The sequence below is a fragment of the Macaca nemestrina genome, chromosome 11 (assembly GCF_043159975.1).
Source record: "Macaca nemestrina isolate mMacNem1 chromosome 11, mMacNem.hap1, whole genome shotgun sequence".
NCBI lineage: Eukaryota > Metazoa > Chordata > Mammalia > Primates > Cercopithecidae > Macaca > Macaca nemestrina.
The window spans coordinates 37,005,232-37,027,593 of NC_092135.1; the positions used below are offsets into that span (position 1 = coordinate 37,005,232).

General features: G+C 39.5%; 1 long non-coding RNA gene across 1 annotated transcript; it reads right to left on the reverse strand.

The window, feature by feature from the left end:
* Positions 1-394: 394 nt before the first annotated feature.
* LOC105492601 (uncharacterized) lies at positions 395-9,796 on the reverse strand. Its single transcript, XR_011609725.1, has 4 exons — positions 9,689-9,796; positions 5,115-5,310; positions 2,459-2,546; positions 395-1,897 (listed from the first exon to the last, which is right to left on the reverse strand). It is a non-coding gene; the product is annotated as an uncharacterized lncRNA (long non-coding RNA).
* Between the last annotated feature and the right edge of the window lie 12,566 nt (positions 9,797-22,362).

A 22,362-nucleotide genomic window follows, 5' to 3' on the forward strand; every position in this document is an offset into this window, starting at 1 on the left:
AAAAGGTATCCTCTGTAAATAAGCTATATTATAGAGAAAACATACAAATTTTCCTAACACAGTTGAATATTAACTTCCCATGCATGGGAGGGCAGATTATTAAACAAATTAGGTGTAATTCAGAGACTAGGAAAGTGGGGACAACTGAAATTAATCCGTTAATTATTAGCTGTATCGGATTCTTAAAGAAAATCTTTAGAACAAAATGAAATGGTAAGTTAAATTCCACCTGTTGGAAAGTTGAATTCTGCTGACTTAATTTGCAAGTAAAAAATGTGGATGTAGAAAACGAATCATAAAATCACATATTTTCATTTAGCTTTTCTGTATACCTTATCAGAAAATGGAAAAAGAAAGCCATGCAGAAAAGGACTGGAAAATAATCCTTGTGGTGCCCCCGGTTTGAGCATTGACAGTAAAATATCAATCTGTAGTGTTATGCCCAGACCGTTTATTCCCCGAAGAAGACCACCAGAGTCCAGAGTCAAAGCTAAGCAGCAAGGATCTTTATTACAGGTTCGAACCTGGAACTCTCACTCGCTCGCGAAACCAGACGGGCAGGAGAGCTCCCCCACTGAGCTCCGAGCAGTGTTATATAGTCTAAGAAAAGTGGGCATAGAGTTATTATACAAATCAGATATATGATTGGCTAGTGTTTGAACAAGGCGATTTGGCTAACTATGATTGGTTCCCGCCTTTTCTGATATTTCGGTTCAACCTTTGAGGTGGGAGAGCAGGTTTATGGCAGCAAGAGTTTATCTTACTTAAACATGTCTTGTGACCTTGCCTCAGAACTTACAAAATCTCTGGTACGTGCAGAAAAACAGGTACTCACAGAACTTACGAAATCTCTAGTATGTGCAAAACAAAATCTCTGGTACATGCAGAAAAACAGGTACTCACAGAACTTATGAAATCTCTGGTATGTGCAAAGATTAGAGAGCAGAACAAAGGGTGTAGCGGGGGTGGCGGGTACACATCTATCTTTGTGTCCTTTCAGTAGTAGTGTTTAAAAATAAGGAAATGAAACAAATTAACTACTTTACTTTTTTTTTTTGCTTCAAAACTAGGAGTATTTATATTTTAAACTTGTATTTGGAAAGATGAATAAAATATTCAACAATGCATTCCTTTACTGCTTCCATTTTAAATAAAAATATTTATAAGGGCATGGATATGAAGTTTTGATGTAAAAGCTTTGTTGGAATCTTAAGGCCATGTGCAATGAAGATAAGTTACGCACTGTAGCTTATAAATTAAACAGGACACATTTTTGCTTCTGTGGGACCCTGGCTTCTTCACCAGGAAGTGAAGAATCAAGTGACTTCTTGTAGGCTTTTGTATGTTGACTTTTGCTGTACAATTTGGTGAAAGCATTTCTGTCCTCCAAACCAGATCTCAAAGGTCTGATGTTGAAATGCAGTCTACAAGTAGCATGTATTTATCTCTGTAGCAGTCAAAGGATGTTTCTTTTAAAAACACGTTCTTGACCCTCACTTTTCTTTTTTTTTTTTTTCAAATGGGGTCTTGCCCTTTCACGCAGGCTGGGGTGCAATGGCATGATCAAGTGGGTTCAAGCAGTTCTCCTGCCTCAGCCTCCCAAGTAGTTGGGACCACACGCACGCACCACCATACCCAGCTAAATTTTTGTATCTTTAGTAGAGACGGGGTTTCACCACGTTGGCCAGGCTGGTCTTGAACTCCTGAGCTCGTGACCCACTCGCCTCGGCCTCCCAAAGTGCTGGGATTACAGGCGTGAATCACTGTGCCCGTCCACTTCCTTATAAATTGAACAATTTCTATAAATGAGTGTCAAAATGAAGGCATTTACTCCAACAGGCACTTTTTAAATTTCTTTTTATATTGAGGGTAATTTTTGTTCCCAGTTTTGCCTTTTCTGAAATGAGATAAAAATGTGATGCAAATTCCTTAAAGTTAAGCAGTTCACAGCTCCATTTATAACTACATTTACACAGATTTAAAAGTAAATTAAATTAGTATGTATTATCTGCCCGAATGAACCATATGTCTATACTCAATAAACCAAGAAAGATAGTTTTATGAGCAAAAAAACTTGTTTTATATGTAATATCCTCCTAAATTTAAATTTAAATTTTAGGCAATTTAAAGGGTAGTGAAAAGCATATATTTGAAACTCTCAAAAAACTGAAACAATTATAATAAATCATATTCTTATGAGACAACTAAAATAAATGAAGTATAAAGCACAAGATACTGTGGAAATGTCACAATAGTGGATCTCACCTATGCAGATTCCACTGTACTGCCCAGATGAGGAAGAGAGAAAAGGAGATATAATGTTTTTAGTATGGGAGACTCAGCTTATCTTTTCACCAGTCAACAGGGATGAACTTGGGAAGAGACATGTTACTTGATTCCCCTCGGAGTGTATATAGCTCACCATATTAAAGGTAATTTAGTGCTAGGAAATACTTACCTACTTTTCATCCAACTTGGTTCCAAAACACAAGCTAACCACTAGATGTGATGCTCAATGGAGGAACAGTGACACACTCCAAATCTAACTGGAAAACAAATGCATGTGTTGAATGTTTGTAATTTGGGGCTGGTACTTTATTCTCTAAAGCAGGGCTTCTGTATGCATCTATATGAGTTTTCTCGGGCTGTCAAAATAAAGGACCACAAACTGGGTGTCTTTAAGCAGCAGAAATATATTCTCTCACGGTTCTGGAGAGTAGAAGTCTGAAATCAAGGTGTCAGCAGGGCCGTGCTCTCTATGGGGAATCTGTCCGCATGCCTTTCTCTTGGTTTCTGGTGTTGCTGGCAATCTTGGGTGTTTCTTGATGTGTACATGCACCACTCCAATCTCTGCCTCCACTGTCATGTGCTCTGCTCCCTGTGCCAAGCTGTCTCTCTCCACTGATAAAGACACTAGTCATATTTGATTAGAACCCACCCTAATGATTTCATCTTAACTTAATTAAATCTACAAAGACCTTAGTTACCAAATACGCTTCCATTCACAGGTTCTGGGAATTAGGACTTCAACATATTTTGGGGTAGAGGGACAAAATTCGACACACAACAGGGTCTTAGAGTTAATTTTGACTATGGTAGATTTTTATTTTTAACCATCTATACCGATTTTAGACTTGAATTTCTGTTTAGGATGTGACTCTATAGGATGTAAAAGTAAAGGTACCAGAAATATTTCACAAAAAATGTTGTTTTATCTTCTGTTAAATTTCTCTTCCAGGAAGAAATATTAATTACTGTGGTCTATGAGTAGATTATAAATTTTCCTAAATATCAACTTGTAGTCAGAATTCTGAAGAAGGTACTAGATAGTAATTACTTCACTTGTGATGTGTCCTTAGTTTTTCACCTCATCTGGTGATATTTGTTCTGCCTACCTCTGAGCTGACAGTACAAGAGGCAAATATTTAAGGCTAGTTCAACCACAATTAGCTTTAATCCAAGTATATAACTATGCAAAATGAAAAACTGATCCAAACTAATATTAAATATCCCGAAAATAAATAGCTTTCCTGAATTCAACCAGTTACCACACTTTGATTTTAGGCAGCTTTAAATTTAGTAAATCTTAAAAAGATAAGGCAAAATCCCACAGAATTATGTGAAAATAAGCTGTAAGCAGAAACATTATTATTCTTTTTCAAAAGACTAAATGAGCACTTACGTTCTCCATAACAGAAGAATTGGTTATAACTTGGGTCAAACAGCCCAGGTATAAATTCTAGTTCTGTTACTTACTAAGACAGATTTTACTTCTGTAAAATTGGCATAATAATGATACAAATATCATAATGTATTAAATGAAATAATGGAAGGAGAAAACTTAGCGCAGTTCCTGGTACAAAGTAAGTGTTCAAAATGTTTGCAATAATATTTATATAGAAATGACTCGAGTGAATATTTATTTACTATGTAAATTCTTCCAGGTGGCTTCACTTCAGGCTAGATGCTGAGGTAATTATAAAAAGAATTAGAACTTTTTTCTGATTTCAAAGATCTGTTAATTTAGTGGGGAAGCTCATAATTTTAAAAACCATCACAATCCAAATGTGGCAAATATGGTAAAAAAAAAATAAATAAAGTAAGCAGGGTCTAGAAATATCTTATTTTCTAGGAGCTTTGGAAAGAGCAAGTTATTGGAAACTAGAATCTGAATGTTGTTCTTAATTGCTTCTGAAGTGCCATGAAGAGAACACCTTGAATGTGTCTCCAATAAAATTACATTGGCGTTTTATGCTATTTCCAATTTATTTACATAAAACCATGCATACTGTACTTTATGAGATATTAAAATAATTTCCCAGAGTGGTTTTGGCTGCACATGATTTTTGCCTAATGCCCTGACATTAAAATCAACCTCACTGAATAACGTAATACTCCTATAAATTAGCCCAATCTTACTGAGGAATAATTTTACAATTTTACAATTCATACCAGAAAAATACCTTGACATATAATTCCACTTTGATAAATTTAGCTTCCGTAAAAAATTAAGGATATGTACCAATATTTAGCTATAAGCATGATTATTTCAGGCTTATATACAATAATAAATATTGGAAAGACCAACATCAATGCTCAAGTATGGGGTGTGGATGACTTACTGAACATACGTTTTTATTTCAATAAAATCAATAGAAATACAGTCTTTTAATAATATTGCAAAATTATATGTAACAAAATTCAAGTATACTTGTGATATTTTCAGTAATGGGAGTAGATTGTAAAATAGCAAACACTGATTCTATTAATATTTATGAAAAAAGTATAAACTATATATACACAGGAAAACTTCTGTCAGAAGATATGCTAAGAGTGATTTCTATTTTCTTTATTTTGTTTGTATGTGTTTTCTAATTTTTCTATAGATACTTAACAAGCACAGTTTTAAAATCTTATTACAAGTGAATTGTGTAAGAATTTATAGCCATAATCTGAAACTATGGATTCATTTAGTAGAACAATTAGGCTTTGTTGATTTTGAGTTTTCAAAACCTTATGGTAAAATAGAGTACATATTTTATTGTGAAAACTTTCACCCTCTTATTGTAAAATAAAACATGGATAAAGAAAAATCACACAGAAGATATACGCACCTTAAACAGCTCTTATGTGGCAAACACCCTTGCAACCAACAACTTTGTTAGTCACTTCAGAAGCCTCTTGTACCCTCTGTTCCAATCACAATCCTTGTCTTCTCCTTATATAAGTAACCATTAACTTGATTTACAGTAATCAGTTTCTTGTATTTCTTCCTTGTTGGAAGTCAGGGACCCTGAATGGAGGGACTGGCTGAAGCCATGGCAGAAGAAAATAAATTGTGAAGATTTCATGGACATTTATTAGTTCCCCAAATTAATACTTTTATAATTTCTTATGCCTGTCTTTAATCTCTTAATCTCGTCATCTTCTTCGTAAACTGAGGAGGATGAATGTAGCCTCAGGACCCTGTGATTGTGTCAACTGCACAAATTGTTTGTAGAGCATGTGTGTTTGAACAATATGAAATCCAGGCATTTTTTTTTTTTTTTTTTTTGAGACGGAGTCTCGCTCTGTCGCCCAGGCTGGAGTGCAGTACGGTGGCAGGATCTCAGCTCACTGCAAGCTCCGCCTCCTGGGTTTACGCCATTCTCCTGCCTCAGCCTCCCAAGTAGCTGGGACTACAGGCACCGGCCACCTTGTGAAATCTGGGTGTCTTAAAAAAGAACAGGATAACAGCGATGTTCAGGGAACAAGAGAGGTAACTGAATTGGTGGCCAGTGATCCGGACAGAACACAGCTATATTTCTCCTCTTTCATAAGCAAATAGGAGAAATATCGCTGAATTCTTTTTCTCAGCAAGGAACATCCCTGAGAAAGAGAATGCGCCCTGAAGGTAGGCTTATAGACGGCCCCTTTAAGCCCTGTGGTCTTTTATGGTGGATGCCAAAGGGATGAAAAAAGCCCTGCCTCCTGTGGTGCTTGTCATGTGCGTCCATGTGAAGAGACCACCAAACAGGTTTTGTGTGAGCACCATGGCTGTTTATTTCACCTGGGGGCAGGTGGGCTGAGTCTGAAATGAGGGTCAGCGAAGTGAGATAAGGGTGGGGCCGTATTATAGGATTTGGGTAGGTAAAGGAAAATTACAGTCAAAGGGGTTTGTACTCTGGCGGGCAGGAGTGGGGGTCACAAGGTGGTCAGTGGGGGAGATTTTTGAGCCAGGATGAGCCAGGAAAAGGAATTTCACAAGATAATATCATCACTTAAGGTAAGGACCGGCCATTTTCACTTATTTTGTGGTGGAATGTCATCAGTTAAGACGAGGCAGGGCATTTGCACTTCTTTTGTGATTCTTCAGTTACTTCAGGCGATCTGAGAGTGTATGTGCAAGTCACAGGGGATGTGATGGCTTGGCTTGGGCTCAAAGACTTGACAGTGTTCCCAGGCTTATTAGGACAAGGAAATTCCCACCCAATAAATTTTGGTCAGACAGGTTGTCTGCTCTCAAACCCTATTTCCTGATAAGATGTTATCAATGAAAATGCATGCCTGAAACTTCATTAGCAATTTTAATTTCACCCCATCCTGTGGTCCTGTGATCTCGCCCTGCCTCCACTTGCTTTGTGATATCTTATTACTTTGTGGAGTATGTGATCTCTGTGACCACACCCTATTCGGGCACTCCCTCCCCTTTTGAAAATCGCTAGTAAAAACTTGCTGGTTTTACGGTTCAGGAAACATCAAGGATCCTGCTGACATGTGATGTCCCCCCCCCCCCCCGGACACCCAGCTTTAAATTTCTCTCTCTTGTGCTCTTTCCCTTTATTTCTCAAAGCAGCCAAGACAGTTAGGAAATAGAAAAGAACCCATGTTAGACATCAGGAGCGGGTTCTCCCGATACTTCCTCATGTTTTTATCATCCAAATATGCATTTCTAGACAATCTTCTTTAGTCTTGCCCATTTAGATGGTTAGTTTCAATGTTGTTGATGCCATGAGACTATTTGACAAGTTTCTCAGTGCCCTGTATATCCCGAGATTTGGCTGCGGGATTAAAAGTCCTCATCAGGCTCAGGTTTAATACTACTCTCAAGACTGTGGGGCAATGTGTTTTCCCAGTGGGGGCTCGTAATGCCTAGTTGTCCCACTTATTGTATAATTAGCAGCTGCTGATGCTCTATGATTCATTTATTCACTGAGAGTTGCAAAATGGTAATTTTCCAGCTCTATAATTCCTTTCTCATGTGTTAATTGGACTAATTACATGTATTATATGGATTTTTAGAAAACTATGCTTTCCTCATCTATTACTCAGTAACCCAGTGGTAAAATTCACATAGGAAAAATAAAATAAATGCGTGATTCTTCAATTTTTAGCTTGCTGACTTTTCTAAAGGGGACCAATTCATTTTCTGTCTTTTAAATTATTATTTACAATAGATTTTACCATATTTGGTGGGATCCAATGCATTGCAGTTCCCTGTTTTGAAGCTCATGTTGCCTCAGTTAGTCTCATGTACTCTACTGTCATTAACAGTTATCTCTTTAGCAGTTGTAAGAAGGTTCAGGCTCATCTTGCACATTTTCTGCTTTGTAAATGGATTTAACCATTTCCTCAAGAAGGAAATAGCATTGGGAAATAACTTGGAAAAAAAGCATTTTAAGACCACAAGGTATTTGGATGCTAGAGAGTCTCATTATATTGTGTTGGTTGTTGCTTCTAGGCCTTTTGAGTGGCCAGGCTAGAAAACATAACTGTTAATTCATACATAAACATACACATATACGGTTATCATACATATATATGTATATATGATAAACTCAAGTTCATACTGATAATTCTAAGTCAAATTTAGAAGTATGAAGTTTTTTTTCTTAATCTAGTCTATATTACTTCTTTATTCCTTTCTTTCACACTAAGAAATCTGCTTTTTAAGGACACAGGAGATGGCTGAATCAGACTATCCCATAATTATTCGTTTACTTTATCCATCATTACACACACACTCATCTGAGAATAACTGTACTAATATTATCCCTGTCAAAATAACATCTCCTTAAATATGAATTCCTGATTCTTTCCCCATTGTAATAGTTTTACCATACCCACATTACCTGAACATATAGCCATTTCATATTATATTTGTTAGGCAGGAATCTAGACCCAACATGGTGGCGTTACTCAGCATAGCAGGCCTTTTGTTAAAGACTCCCTTCACCCTTGTACACACCCGCAGACTTACATGCGTCAGAGTTCCAGCTGGGCAACCACAATCCCCCATGACCTGCAGCTCACCTGCATTCCACAAGTTCGTAAACAGCAGTTTCGGTTAACACTTTCCAAAGACCCCTTCCTCGTGACCCTTACTCAGCTCCTGCCCTAGTAGTTTTAAGACCCCCCAGGCCCTGTTTGTACAACCAGTTCTCTACCTCTTGGGCTATAGAAAGCCTCTACCCTCCTCCCTCAGTGCGACTTCCTCAGCCCGCACCTTAGGACTGGGGAACCTCACCTGTGAGTCCTAATAAAGGCTATTCTCACTGCCATTTACCTTGTGTCTTCATTCCCGGTTTGGCTCCAGCCTCAGTTTACCTTTACATTTGGTGCTGAAACCCGGGAGGATATCCCTCCCTGGACCCCTGCTAGGTCGGGCAGACTCTCCTCTCCCTGAGCCGGGATCCCCTCTGCAAGCCTGGAGCCGTCTCACCAAATATAAGTCTCAATTCAATCACTGCTGGTTAAGTTTCCCCCCCGTCCTGAAGGCTACCTCCAGGAGTCCCTGTCTGAAATGCGCAGGCACGTCAGGGGCTCTCTCCGGTCAACTGTGACCTTGGCACTGGGGACTAGGAGACGTCCAACCTCCCCGGAAGCCACCATACCCCGCACTCCGTGTGGCAGTGAGAGGATGCTCCCATTGCCTCCGGACTGCCTGCCTTGAGACCATGGGAACTACCCAGTCCAAACCAAACCAAAAATCCCCTCTGGGGTGCCTCTTGGCAAATCTCCAGACTTTAAGTCTCAGCCAAGACATAAAATGAAAGCGGTTCATTTTCTTCTGCACAATAGCATGGCCACAATATAAATTGGATAATCAGTCTCAGTGGCCTGCAGAAGGCACTCTATATTTTAACATCCTCACGGATCTGACCAACTGCTGCAAGAGACTAGGCAAATGGCATGAGATACCCTATGTTCAAGCCTTTTAGGACTTGTGTTCTCACCCAGATCTCTGCGCTCAATGCTCGTTAGCTCAGGTCCTACTCGCAAAGTCTCTTCCCTCGAGCAAGGAGAGGGATGATTCCTCCTCTTTTTCTGAGCCTCCTGACACCCTATCCCGGCCACCCCTCCGGTCTCCCGCCCAACCTCCTCCTTAGCCTGACCTGCTATGATCCCTGTCCTTGTCAGCCCCTCCCCTCCCTTCCACCCCTCCTGTGCCCTCACCAAACGCAACAGATTCTGTCTCCCCTACCTCCACCTCCTCCCCTTCCTCGCCTGTCTCAGCCCATACTCAGTCCAGGACCGACCTCCTGTGTCACTTGTGAGAGGTGGCAGGCACTGAAGGAGTAGTCCGGGTCCATGTGCTGTTTTCGCTGGCAGACCTGTCTAAGATTGAAGAGCATGTAGGCTCCTTTTCAGCCAACCCCACTCGGTATTTCAAAGAGTTCAGATACCTGTGCCAGGCGTATGACCTCACCTGGCATGATCCCCATGTCGTTATGACCTCAACCGTGTCCCCTGAGGAACGAGAGCATATCCTAGTGGCAGCCAGGCAGCATGCTGACCAGGTTCATTTAACTGACCACGCCATGCCAGTTGGCACTGAGGCAGTGCCCTCAGTCGAGCCCAGCTAGGACTAGCAGGTTGGTCAGGCAGGCCGCCGCTGCCAAGATATGATGGTCCAGTGCCTTCTTGCTGGCATGCAGGCAGCCTCCAATAAGTCAGTCAATTTTAATAAGTTAAAGGAGGTAGTCCAAGGTGCAGATGAAAATCCGGCCGATTTTCTTAACTGGCTGACTGAGGCACTTTCATTTCTCAGTCGGCCCCTGATGTCCAAAAAAATTAAAAAAGGCAGAGGAAGGCCCTCAAACTCCCATCCAGGATTTAGTCAAACTGGCCTTCAAGGTCTACAACTCCAGAGAGGATGCAGCTGAGGCCCAACAACAGGCCAGGCTAAAACAGAAGGTACAACTCCAAACCCAGGCCTTGGTAGCAGCCCTGAGACCAGCCAGCTCCAGGAGCTCCCAGAAAGGAGGTACTACCCGAGCGCCACCTGATGCCTGCTTCAAGTGCGGCAACGATGGCCACTGGGCCAAGCAGTGCCCCAACCCAAAGAAGCCAACCTGCTCCTGTCTGAACTGTCGGCAGATGGGCCACTGGAAGTCAGACTGCCCTGGCCTAAGGATGGTTGCTGCGCCTCCACATGACGACCCTCCTCCAGGTATTGGAAGAGCCTTCCAGCTCCTCGACACCAAAGAAAAGTGAAGAGGCCCAAACTCGGGGGCCCCTCTCACTCTCCCTGAGCCCAGGGTTGTGCTCCAGGTAGCGGGTAAATCCATATCCTTCCTTATGGACACGGAGGCTACCTACTCTGTTTTGCCTTCCTTCAGTGGCCCCAGCCACCCCTCCACTGTCACAGTCATGGGAATTGACGGCACTCCCTCCACCTACCACTAGACTCCTCCTCTCTCTTGCCGCCTGGATGGCTCCCTGTTCTTGCACTCATTTCTCATCATTCCTTCGTGCCCAGTCCCCTTGTTAGGACAAGATCTCCTCTCCAAGCTAGGGGCCTCAGTTCACTTCCACCCAACCCCTCCCCACACCTCGCATTCCTCTTCCCCCGTCTCTCACCTGACAAACCCCACCACGTTGACCCCCAACTCCCGTTTCCAGTCCCCATTAACCCTAAGGTGTGGGACACCTCCACCCCAATCATTGCCCAGCACCACACTCCAGTCTGCATCTGGCTAAAAGACCCTTCCAAGTTCCCCTCTAGACCCTAGTTCCCTATCTCCCTTGAACACTGACAAGGACTAAAACCCATCATTACACGACTGCTCCAACAGCACATTCTAGTTCCAGCCAACTCACCATGCTATACTCCTATCCTGCCTGTATGGAAAAGTTCTGGGGCCTATCATCTCGTGCAGGACCTACGCCTCATCAATGAGGCAGTAGTCCCTACCTTTCCAGTTGTTCCTAATCCATATACACTCCTCTCGCGTGTTCCCCCTGACACCACCCATTTCACTGTCCTTGATCTGAAGGATGCCTTCTTTACCATCCCTCTACACCCAGACTGCCACTTTCTGTTTGCTTTTACATTGGAAGATCCAGACACTCATATTTCTTCCCAGCTGACTTGGACTGTTTTGCCTCAAGTGTTCCGAGATAGACCCCATTTTTTTGGACAGGCACTGGCACGAGACATCCTCCTCTGCCCCCTAACCCATAGCACCCTTCTACAATACGTAGATGATCTACTGCTATGTAGTCCTTCCTGGGAGTGCTACACTTTTAAATTTTCTAGGTGACGGAGGTTATCAGGTTACCCTGGCTAAGGCTTAACTTTGCAGCCCTTCTGTCACCTACCTAGGCATACTCCTCACACCCACTACAAAAAACCTCACAGCAGATAGAATAAGCCTCATTGAAACTCTCCAGCCTCCTCAGGATGCGGAAGAGATCTTGTCCTTCCTAGGACTGGTGGGCACAGTGAGTCTTATCCCGTGGCCCAACTCAGGATCTTTAAGGCCTACATCAAGGTCGTAAGCAGCCTCGTCAGCCTGGCCTCTGACATCAGACAACAGAAGGAAGCCATCTCAGCTCTAGCCCAGGCAGCAAGCCCCAGGACAGCAGCAACCCTTTTTCCTGGCTAACCTTAGTCAGGGAAGGGGCTCAAGTGGTACACATGGCCAAGGTACACAACATCTCTTGTTGTTTCTTGTGTGCAGCCTTGAATAAGCCCCCACTGGTTGTGGTACCCTTACCCAGCCCTTTTAACTCCTCTAACCTAACCCCCTCCTTTCCCCTTCCCAGCCGAACACTACATCAATGAGTCAGGACTAGTAGAAACCAATCTCCTCACTCTAGAAAAGATTCGGGAAAGACTCCACCAGAAAAACCTCGGATCAAGGCCCTCATTCAGGTGGTGGCAGTCGTCTGTGGCTGGTTAAGTCCTACCCTTTTTAAGCCCCTTACTAATCATTGGCTTCTTGCTACTTATAGCTCCCTGTGTCTCCGCTTCATCCAGGACCACATGAAAGAAGTCTCCCAGGTCACTTTCAATCAGATGCTGCTCCATCCCTATACCCAAGTTCCGACCTCCGAAGAACCCCACAATGACCCATACCAGCAGGAAGCAGCCAGATGAACACATCGCCCCATTTTCTTACTAGAAAGAGGTCAGAATGTTAGGCAGGAATCTAGACCCAACATGGCAGCGTTACCTGGCATAGCAGGCCTTTTGTTAAAGACTCCCTTCACCCTTGTACACACCCACAGACTTACATGCATCAGAGTTCCAGCTGGGCAACCACACTCCCCCATGACCTGCAGCTCACCTGCATTCCACAAGTTCGTAAACAGCAGTTGCAGTTAACAGTTTCCAAAGACCCCTTCCTCATGACCCTTACTCAACTCCTGCCCTAGTAGTTTCAAGACCCTCCACGCCCTGTTTGTACAACCAGCTTCCCTACCTCTCGGGCTATAAAAAGCTCCTACCCTCCTCCCTCAGTGCAACTTCCTCAGTCCGCACCTTTGGACCACAGAACCTCACCCGCAAGTCCTAATAAAGGCTATTCTCACTGCCATTTGCTTTGTGTCTTCGTTCCTGGTTCGGCTCCAGCCTCAGTTTACTTTTACAATATTCTTTGCCTCTTAGACCTCAGCTAGTCTTCCTTCTACAAATAGCCTTATCACCACCCAGCCTTATGTCAAGCTTGTATGCAATTCAATCTCTGTAAGATATGTAAGAAAGATTGACAGAAAAAAATATTCGGTGGGTTCTTACGTGTTGATATACATTTGGGTCCATATTTTGAAAGTCAGTTTTCTTGGATATAAAATCATTTATGCGGCCAGGCGCGGTGGCTCAAGCCTGTAATCCCAGCACTTTGGGAGGCCGAGATGGGCGGATCACGAGGTCAGGAGATGGAGACCATCCTGGCTAACACGGTGAAACCCCGTCTCTACTAAGAAATACAAAAAATAGCCGGGCGAGGTGGCAGCGCCTGTAGTCCCAGCTACTCGGGAGGCTGAGGCCAGAGAATGGCGTGAACCCGGGAGGCGGAGCTTGCAGTGAGCTGAGATCCGGCCACTGCACTCCAGCCTGGGCTACAGAGCGAGACTCCGTCTCAAAAAAAAAAAAAAAAAAAAAAAAATCATTTATGCATATTTTAATTTGGGGGGATTACTTTAGTTTGTAACTGTTTTATTCTAACATAAAATGTCACTATTGCAGTGCCTAATGATAATCTAATTTTTCCTTACTTTGTAAATCACTAAATGTTTTTGCTAGAGGAAAGAACCTTTCTTTCTTTCTAAAGGACATTTAGTAATTTTAGTAAAATATCTTTTTATTAGTTTCAGGTATGTGATTTACTTTTTTAATATGGAGTTTCTTTTTTATAATTTCAAAAATGCTTTTATGATTTTAGTTTTTATTCTGTTCTCTTGCTTAAGTTTTCTTTAAAGACCCCTGTTTCCATATGTTAGATCTTCGTCTATTGTTAACATTTGCCCTTTTTTTCAAATCTTTCATATCTTTTGCTTTATTTCTTTTTGATTAAAAAAATCATCTTGTATTTCTCTTAAGGCACCATATTCTTTGTATTCCTTCTTGTGTTCCCTCTAATTTAGTCTTTATTTCAAAAGTTATTTTTTTTCTTTTTTTTCTACTTTTTTTTTCTAATAGTTCTATCATCTTGTTTCTGAGTTTTTCTAATTTTGAGTTTTGTTATTCTTTAATGTGTTGAATCATTTCATTAATGTCTTTCAACTCATTTTCAAATGGAATGTTGTAGAACTCTGATCGGTGGACATGTCTTTCTGGTATTTTGTAATTGTATTTTGTAATTGTTTGTAGGTATTTCATTTTGCTCTTCATTCTCTCCCTCTTTTCTGTGGTAACACTGTTCAGATTTGATTTTCATATTTTTCTGTTGCTCATTTTTATGTGAAATCAGTTTCCTAAAATTTTAGAAGAAAGCATGGTTTAAGATAGCTTCTCTCACTTCATAGACATCTTCTTCTGTTGTTTTTGTAAAGTGTTCAAAATTATGATGGCTTGCTTACATTTCCAGTTCTTTTCCTCATCCCGTCCCTATCATCACCTGCCCAGTCACTTTTATCAGCATATTCTTTTTTTTTTTTTTTTTCAGAATCTCACTCTGTCACCCAGACTGGATTGGAGTGCAATGGCGCAATCTTGGATCACTGCAATCTCCACCTCCCAGGTTCAAGAGATTCTTGGGCCTCAGCCTCCGTAGCTGGAACTACAGGCGTGCGCCACTGCATCTGGCTAATTTTTGGACTTTTAGTAGAGATGGGGTTTTGCCCTGTTGGCAAGGCTAGTCTCCAACTCCTGACCTCAGGTGATCCGCGTACCTCAGCCTCCCAAAGTGCTAGGATTACAGGCTTGAGCCACTGCACCTGACCTATCAACACATTTTCTTAATCTCCTCTAATTGGCCCCTTTCCTGCTCCACTTTAATTTTACACTATCAGTTTCTTCCCAGTGTAAATCCTTGTTCTGGAAGACAGTCAAGCTGGCCAGTTTCAAGGAGTTGTAGGATCCAGACTTCTTCTCTTTGCAGCCTTACCTCAGGCCCTTAGCACTGATTGATTCCTGGATTGGGCAACACTTCTCCCGTTTTAACAGCTGTTATCAAATTGGACCAATGTGATTTCCAATAAGCACCTGCAGGATATTTTAAGATTTTTCTGTTCTCACGGGCATCCCTTGCTCTGTTGCTTCCACACAGATACTATTACCATGCAAGTCTCCTGGCTGTTGGTGAATTCACCTCGCCTGCTTCAATATTATGGTTTGTGGAGAAACTTTGTGGCCTTGTTTTCTAGTAAATACTATCTACAGGTTTTATTCATTTTTTTTTGTTTGTTTGTTTGTTTCTTGCAATATCATTGCTCTGTTCTTATGTGGGATTAGGAGAGAGTCACAAATGTGCCATCAGTACTGCCACTTTCCTTAATTTTTAAACTGCACAGAAGTCACATAGATATAGCCTTGAAAATTGGTTCCTCCGGTCATTATTAACTGGTCAGTCATTATTAACTGGTTAATCATATACTATGTTCTTTAATATGGACAATGGAATTAAAGTAAGGATTTGCCCTTCCTTTTGCATTTTAATGAAATATGGAATTTTTCATTAGAAACAGGTTGAAACAGGTTGTATGTTTTCTGCTGTAATATAATATGATATTGTATTTGAAGAAGGCAATATTCAAAGGACACTAATATTTTTCCTGTATTGTAGCACTTGGGATTAGTTTGGGTTTTAGCGTTTTATCTGCATATCTTAATTAAACAAATTGTGGTGGCTAATTTTATGTGTCAACTTGGCTTGGTCATAGTACCCAAATATTTAGTCAAGCACTGTTCTAGATGCTTCTATGTATGTATTTTTTTTTTGGATGATCTAAACATATTAATCAGTAGACCTTGACATCTTGAATAAAGAAGACTGCCATTTGTAACACGACATCCTATCAGTTGAAGGCCATAGGAAGAAGGTTGACCTCCCCCAAGCGAGAGAGATTTCTTCTAGAAGAGTGCCTTTGGACTTGAACTGTAACTCTTCTGTGGATTCTTCAGCCTGCAGGCCTGTCATGTGGATTTTGGACCTGCCAGCCTCGAAAATTATGTGGACCAATTTCTTAAAATCTGTCTCTCTCCTCTTTGTCTCTCTATATATCTATAAATATTTAGACATAGTTATATCTATAGATGTGTGTATGTATCACTATATCTATATTATCCATATATAAGGTAGTAAATCTATATAATATATAGTATATAGATATCTATACTATATGTATATCTATACTATATATGTATAGTGTAACTAGATCTTGTATCTATATCCATATCTATGCTATCTATATTATGATAAATTTAGTTATCTATACTACATATCATATCTATATCATATATAATATAGATATACTCTCTATAGTATCTATATCTATATACTATCTATATTGTGATAGATGTAGGTATCTATGCTATATCTATATACATTAGTGTGCCTATACTATAGATATACTACACACAGGAAAGTGTACTAGAAAAGGAATATGTGCACACCAATGCAAGTATTCTATAATCTTTTACTACATATGAATAATTTGTGTATGAGTCAGGATTTTTTAGAGACAGATCCAATAGGGTATATGTGTGTATAGATAGATATATCTATACTATATCTATATCATCTCTATAGACACAAATCTATATCTATAGATATCTATATTTACACTATATATCTATATAGATATCTATATAGTATAGATATCTATATCACAGCTATACTCTAGTTATATCATATCTATCATATCAGATATAGATAGATATGATATAACTAGAGTATAGCTGTGATATAGATATAGTACAGATGTATCTATATATACACACACACTTATTCTATTGGTTCTGCCTCTGGACCCCCTAATAGGAATCTATACCACGTAAGAAGAGCATTAGTACAGTTCGGCTTTAGGCTTTGAGAAAAATAATTCTTTTTTTCTTTTCTTTTTTTTTTTTTTTGAGATGGAGTCTTGCTCTGTCGCCCAGGCTGGAGTGCAGTGGCCGGATCTCAGCTCACTGCAAGCTCCGCCTCCTGGGTTTACGCCATTCTCCTGCCTCAGCCTCCCGAGTAGCTGGGACTACAGGCGCCCGCCACCTCGCTCGGCTAGTTTTTTTTTTTTTTGTATTTTTTAGTGGAGACGGGCTTTCACCATGTTAGCCAATATGGTCTCGATCTCCTGACCTCGTGATCCTCCCGTCTTGGCCTCCCAAAGTGCTGGGATTACAGGCTTGAGCCACCGCACCTGGCCTTCTTTTTTAAACTTTATTTTATTTTGGTAAAAACTCTTAATCTGAGATCTGCTCTCTTAACAATTTTTAAGTGTATAATGCATTATTGTCAACTATAGGTACCCTGTTGTATAGCAGCTCTCCAGAGCCTATTCATCTCATTTAACTGAAACTTTATAGCTATTGATTAGCGACTCCTCATTTCCTCCTCCTCCAGCCCCTAGCAATCACCATTCCACTGTAGAAGCATATGAATTTTGTTACTTTGGATTCTTCATGTAAGTGGAACCATACAGTATTTGGCCTTCTGTGACTGGCTTATTTCACTCAGGTAGATAAAATATAAGCTGTGAGGGACCTGTAACAAGGTTGAGACGTAAGGAAGAAGCGAGGAAGCAAAATTCCCAGCTTGCCTCCAGCCTAGACTGTAAATAAAAAGTGACAAAATGAGTCTACATAGGTTGCTTGTGACCTTGCCATGCTTTCCAGGGCAGCAGACCAGAAAAGGATTTGGGGCTAAAACCCCTTATAGCAAAATATAGGATATATTTACAAATCTGTGTCTATATCTATAAATATGTGTATATATATATAATATATACTACACACACACATATTTGTATATAGCATATATTATGCATATATACGTGTGTGTGTGTGTGTGTGTGTGTGTGTATGTAACCAAACATAGATAGGTAATTAACCAAGGATACATGATATTGGAATTCTGGCTATTTTCTCCTGGAAGGCGGAATGACAGTCATAAGTCCTGGTAAAATTGTTTGTTGAACTACAACCATATGGTTAATTGTTACTAATGATTAAAATGAAAAGATTGGCCCAGAGACAGTCCCTGTGCTATTCTATGTATATAAATTTATTTTCTTAATCGTGCAGGAATTGTACTGCAGGAAGCATTATTGTCAACATTTCGTAAACGAAGCAACTGAATTTCAAAGAAGTTACATAACCAGTCCAAGGTTATGTGTGATTATCTTTGAAGAATCATCTTGACATTTCTCCAAACTACATCATTAGCTTCGACTTCTTTCTGTCTTTATTCTTTTTTAAGGGCAAGGGCAAGTGCCAGGACAGATCTTTTAAAACACTCAAGTTTCTAATCATGCTGCTCTGATTCCCCTTGGTCCGCTTAGCTTGATTTCCGGTACATATTTCTCTAATACACTTCTGATGTGTTTTGTAATGTTTCTTGACATGCACCCTGATTAAGCAACTGGCCTGAGATTGCACGAGGATTAATGACAGAACTGTAAATTAAAATTTTTCATTCTTCTATTCCTTTAGTTTATTGAGCTATGTTGCTTTCCCAAAGATGCATTATGGATTACAGCATCTTTTCAAATAAAAGAAACTCATATGGGTTTCCATTCCTATGAATCTATATGAGAAATGCATGGTCACCATAGGCATAATAAAGTTTTAAGGTTAATATTTTCATGCTTACAGTACTCTCAAGAAATTATATCTATTCTCTGGTGCTCATTGTTCAAGTAATCAGAAGAATATTAATGTTAAAGAGTGAAATGAAGTATATTATTATACACTAGTTCTGTATTGCCTAGGGCCTGTCACTCCTTACTTTAAAATTTCATTTGAATATTTGCTGAATAGAAATTGTAGCTAAAATAAAATAATCCCTCAGGCAAAATTAAGCAAGAGATATTTTACATGCACAGAAAGAAAAGGGTTAATTAAACCATCACATTTAGAGCCACTTTTCTAGGACATTTCCTTTTACAGGAGCTATTTGGGTAAATGTATGCAAATTGTACATGGATTTGGTGAGCAGTAAAAGGATATTGTAAAACTTCATTAATTATAAATTCTAGAGAAGAGACAAAAATGGACTTTGAATGAACTGAGTCCATTTGCTCCATTAAGTACATTTATCTGCATATATGTGGAATTTACAGAATTGAAACTCCATTTATTGGACACCTGCTACATGTCACATGAGGCTAAGTGACTTACATTTGGTTTCTCACTTAACCTTTACATTTAATCCATGAGAGTGCTACTCATATCCCTCACTTTATGTGTTAGAAAAGTAAGGCTCAAGTGTATCTCACACAAAGATGCACAGTATGAAGTAGTGAACCAGGCATCCTGAAGAGTTCTGACTTAGTCTCCAGACTTTTCAGGTGATATTCTTTCCTATACACACAGCTTCCATATATTCGTGTGCTTATTTTCTACACAGATGTAGCTATACTCACACATCTGAGGCATTTGCATTTCCTTTTTTGATATGAGGAGAAATACCAATGTTTGCTGTATTTTGAACAAATTACTATTAGTCCACTTAATGGACCAAAATTAACCATTTATCTGGCCCCCAATTTCATGCTCAGCCAATAGTGGACAATAAGAAATATGTTTAGTGTATTTTATAATTTTTTTTTCCATTTCTACCTTATCAAGATTTTTAACAGTAATAGGTAATAAAATGTATTAAATGCTCTTATGGTACATCCATTGAGATGAATATGCTTTTCTTCATACTTAAACTTTCATGTAGTGAGAAAAATCAAAAGACTTCATGATGTTAAACCCATGTGATCATGGTATTTTTCTTAAAAATGCATTTAATGTCTAATAATGTTAGATTTAATTTGTGAATATTGTATTGATGAGCTTTTACATTTGTGCAGCTATTACAAAAGGGACAGTGACAGACAAAATAATGCAAATATGAATAAAAGATGTAAAACACATAAATACCCACAGATGGCTCCTGAGAGTATGACACTTGGTCACCCTTACCATTTGGATCAGCTAAACTACCAGTCTTCAAATCCCACGAAAGTGACCTACAGTCTACATGGAGTGCTGGAGTGCTAATCCACTAAAGAATCACACCTCCTGGGGGTGGGGTGTGTGTGTGTGTGTGTGTGTGTGTGTGTAGGAGTAATTATATGTATTCCTGTGGTCATTCCTAAATGCTCTGAGAAGCATGAGACATGTGACCATTCTGTCTATGAATCCACCAGCTGATCTGGGGAGTCAAATATAAGAAATGTATCTCTATACATCAACTGAAATCAGGGAATATTTTTCTCTCTTGGTGGCATTGAAGTTATGATTAGTCAATTACAAAATACTAATCAGCAAACACAGACAGAGTTCAATCAGAAGCCCTCAAAAGTCAATTCCAGGGGTTCCCCTGAGTTAATGAAATAGTCTTTTATGACCAATCTCACAGCATTTCTGTTCATTCATGTGGGTATGCAATTATGAATTTTTAAAATCAGTTCTAGGTTTTCTTCATGGATTGACTTATTACAACTATTCCAAATATAAAGAAAAGTACAGGTAATAATATTATGAACACCTGTTGGAAGGAATAAAGTATAACAGAATGATTTGAAGTTTTCTTTGTACTCTGCTTCCATTTTCCTTTTTTAGAGGAAAGCGCCATGTTCAAGGTGGTTTGTATCCTTGCTATTTGCATTTCTATGCCACAGTGTTAGTAGTTTACAGAAGTGGTTTTAAATTCTCCTTTAATAACAGCATATTGTAGGTATCATTTTGCAATTTTCTTTTCTCACTTGATATGACATTTTTCAAAATGTATTCCTGTTGATATTTGCAGACCTAGTTTCTGCTCTCTAACTTTTGTATCAATTGTATACAGTTGTGGTTGTGGTTATCACACAGTGTTTTGTACCAAGGGACATTTGGTTGTTTTCATTTTATATTTTTACAACAAAGGTTGCAAAGAGTTAATCACAAATGGCTTCCTATCTCTTGCATGAGAATTTTGCACCTGAAAATAGAGTTGCTGGTGGAAGAGTAAGCTCACATTTAGGTTTAATGTATCTTGCCAAATTGCTCTCCAATAACAAAGGTGGTCCCACTGCGTATCAGCTGGGTTGGGGGAATCTGCTTTGTATTGAATTACAAATAGCATGTTGATCAATCAGAAGTAACCTCAGGGGATTGAGGAAGTGGTTTAAGCATGACAAATAGTAGACAATTGCTACTGAATAAAATCCTTTTGATGTTGCAACTCTACAAAGGGAAGACACTGCCTGTGATGCCCGTGCTTTCCCTCATGTTGATGGGCATTTCTGTAGCAGTTTCAGTCATGCAGAAGCATCAATTCAAATTTTACCACAATTTTATAAACAAGAGAATGAATCAGAATGTAACTAGTTGGAAATTTTTCATGTGATTATTATAAATTATGTTCCTCTGACCCTCCTCGCTCTGCACAGAGCTTCATCTTCTGGAACAGAGCCACCAAACGAGAGCCAGAAGATGCAGCGGCCCAGGCCTCATTTGTATGTGGAGACCTGGTCAGAGAGGCAAAATATCTTCGTCCAAAACACCTCGGAATTGAATATCCAAACCCTTATATAGATAGTGTGCTTCTTAGAATACAAATAGAATTACAAAATACTTCAGTAACCAAAAAGGGACAGCATTGGCAATCAGTTGACATTGAAATGTAAGCATATTTATTTTAAAATTACTCTTTATTATAGCTTTTATTGGAATTTTGGGCTTTATATTTGAAAGTATGTGTGTGCACATGTGTGTTTGGAGAGTGAGAGAGAGAAAAAGCCTGAAAGGACAATGGAGATATATAGATATGGGCATTGTTGGGTACTGTCAAAGTTAATGTGTACTAATTTCATTAATCAATCAGCAGGATTTGGGAAGCAAAATTAAATATACGCAGAGATCAGAAAAAAATCACCACATAAAAGCTGTGCACTTACCTAGTTTCTCTTCAGCCATTTTATTTATTCTGTGGACTTGGAAATCTGACTTAAAAAAAAAAATTCTGCATGATATAAACATCAGCATATTTAACAAACATTTATTGACCAATTTATCTTTATTGCATGCTTCACTTGGTGCAGAAGATTTTATATCAATAACTACAACCAACTGGGCATTTATTCTCTGTCAAAATATTTACATACTTTTTCAATAATCCTAAAATAACTCTATAATAACACTATAAGGTTGGAATTATTAATCTTTCTTTTCAAGAAATGAGAAAGTTGAAAAAATATTCAAGGTCATACCACAGTAGGAAGCAGATCTGATATTCAAAACCAAGACTATCTGATTCCAAAGTTTGTGTTTTTTAAACATATAATTTTTGTTCATAACTGTAAATATATTTCCACCCTTTGTTCAGGCATCTCAGCGACAAATGATTGAAAATATGTGGAACAAAACAATATTACGGTCTGCCTTTGCTGAATTTTTGTCTCTTCTCTTGTATCACTCCATTTTTAACAGCAGCTAGGTGATATTGTTAAAAATATAACCCAGAT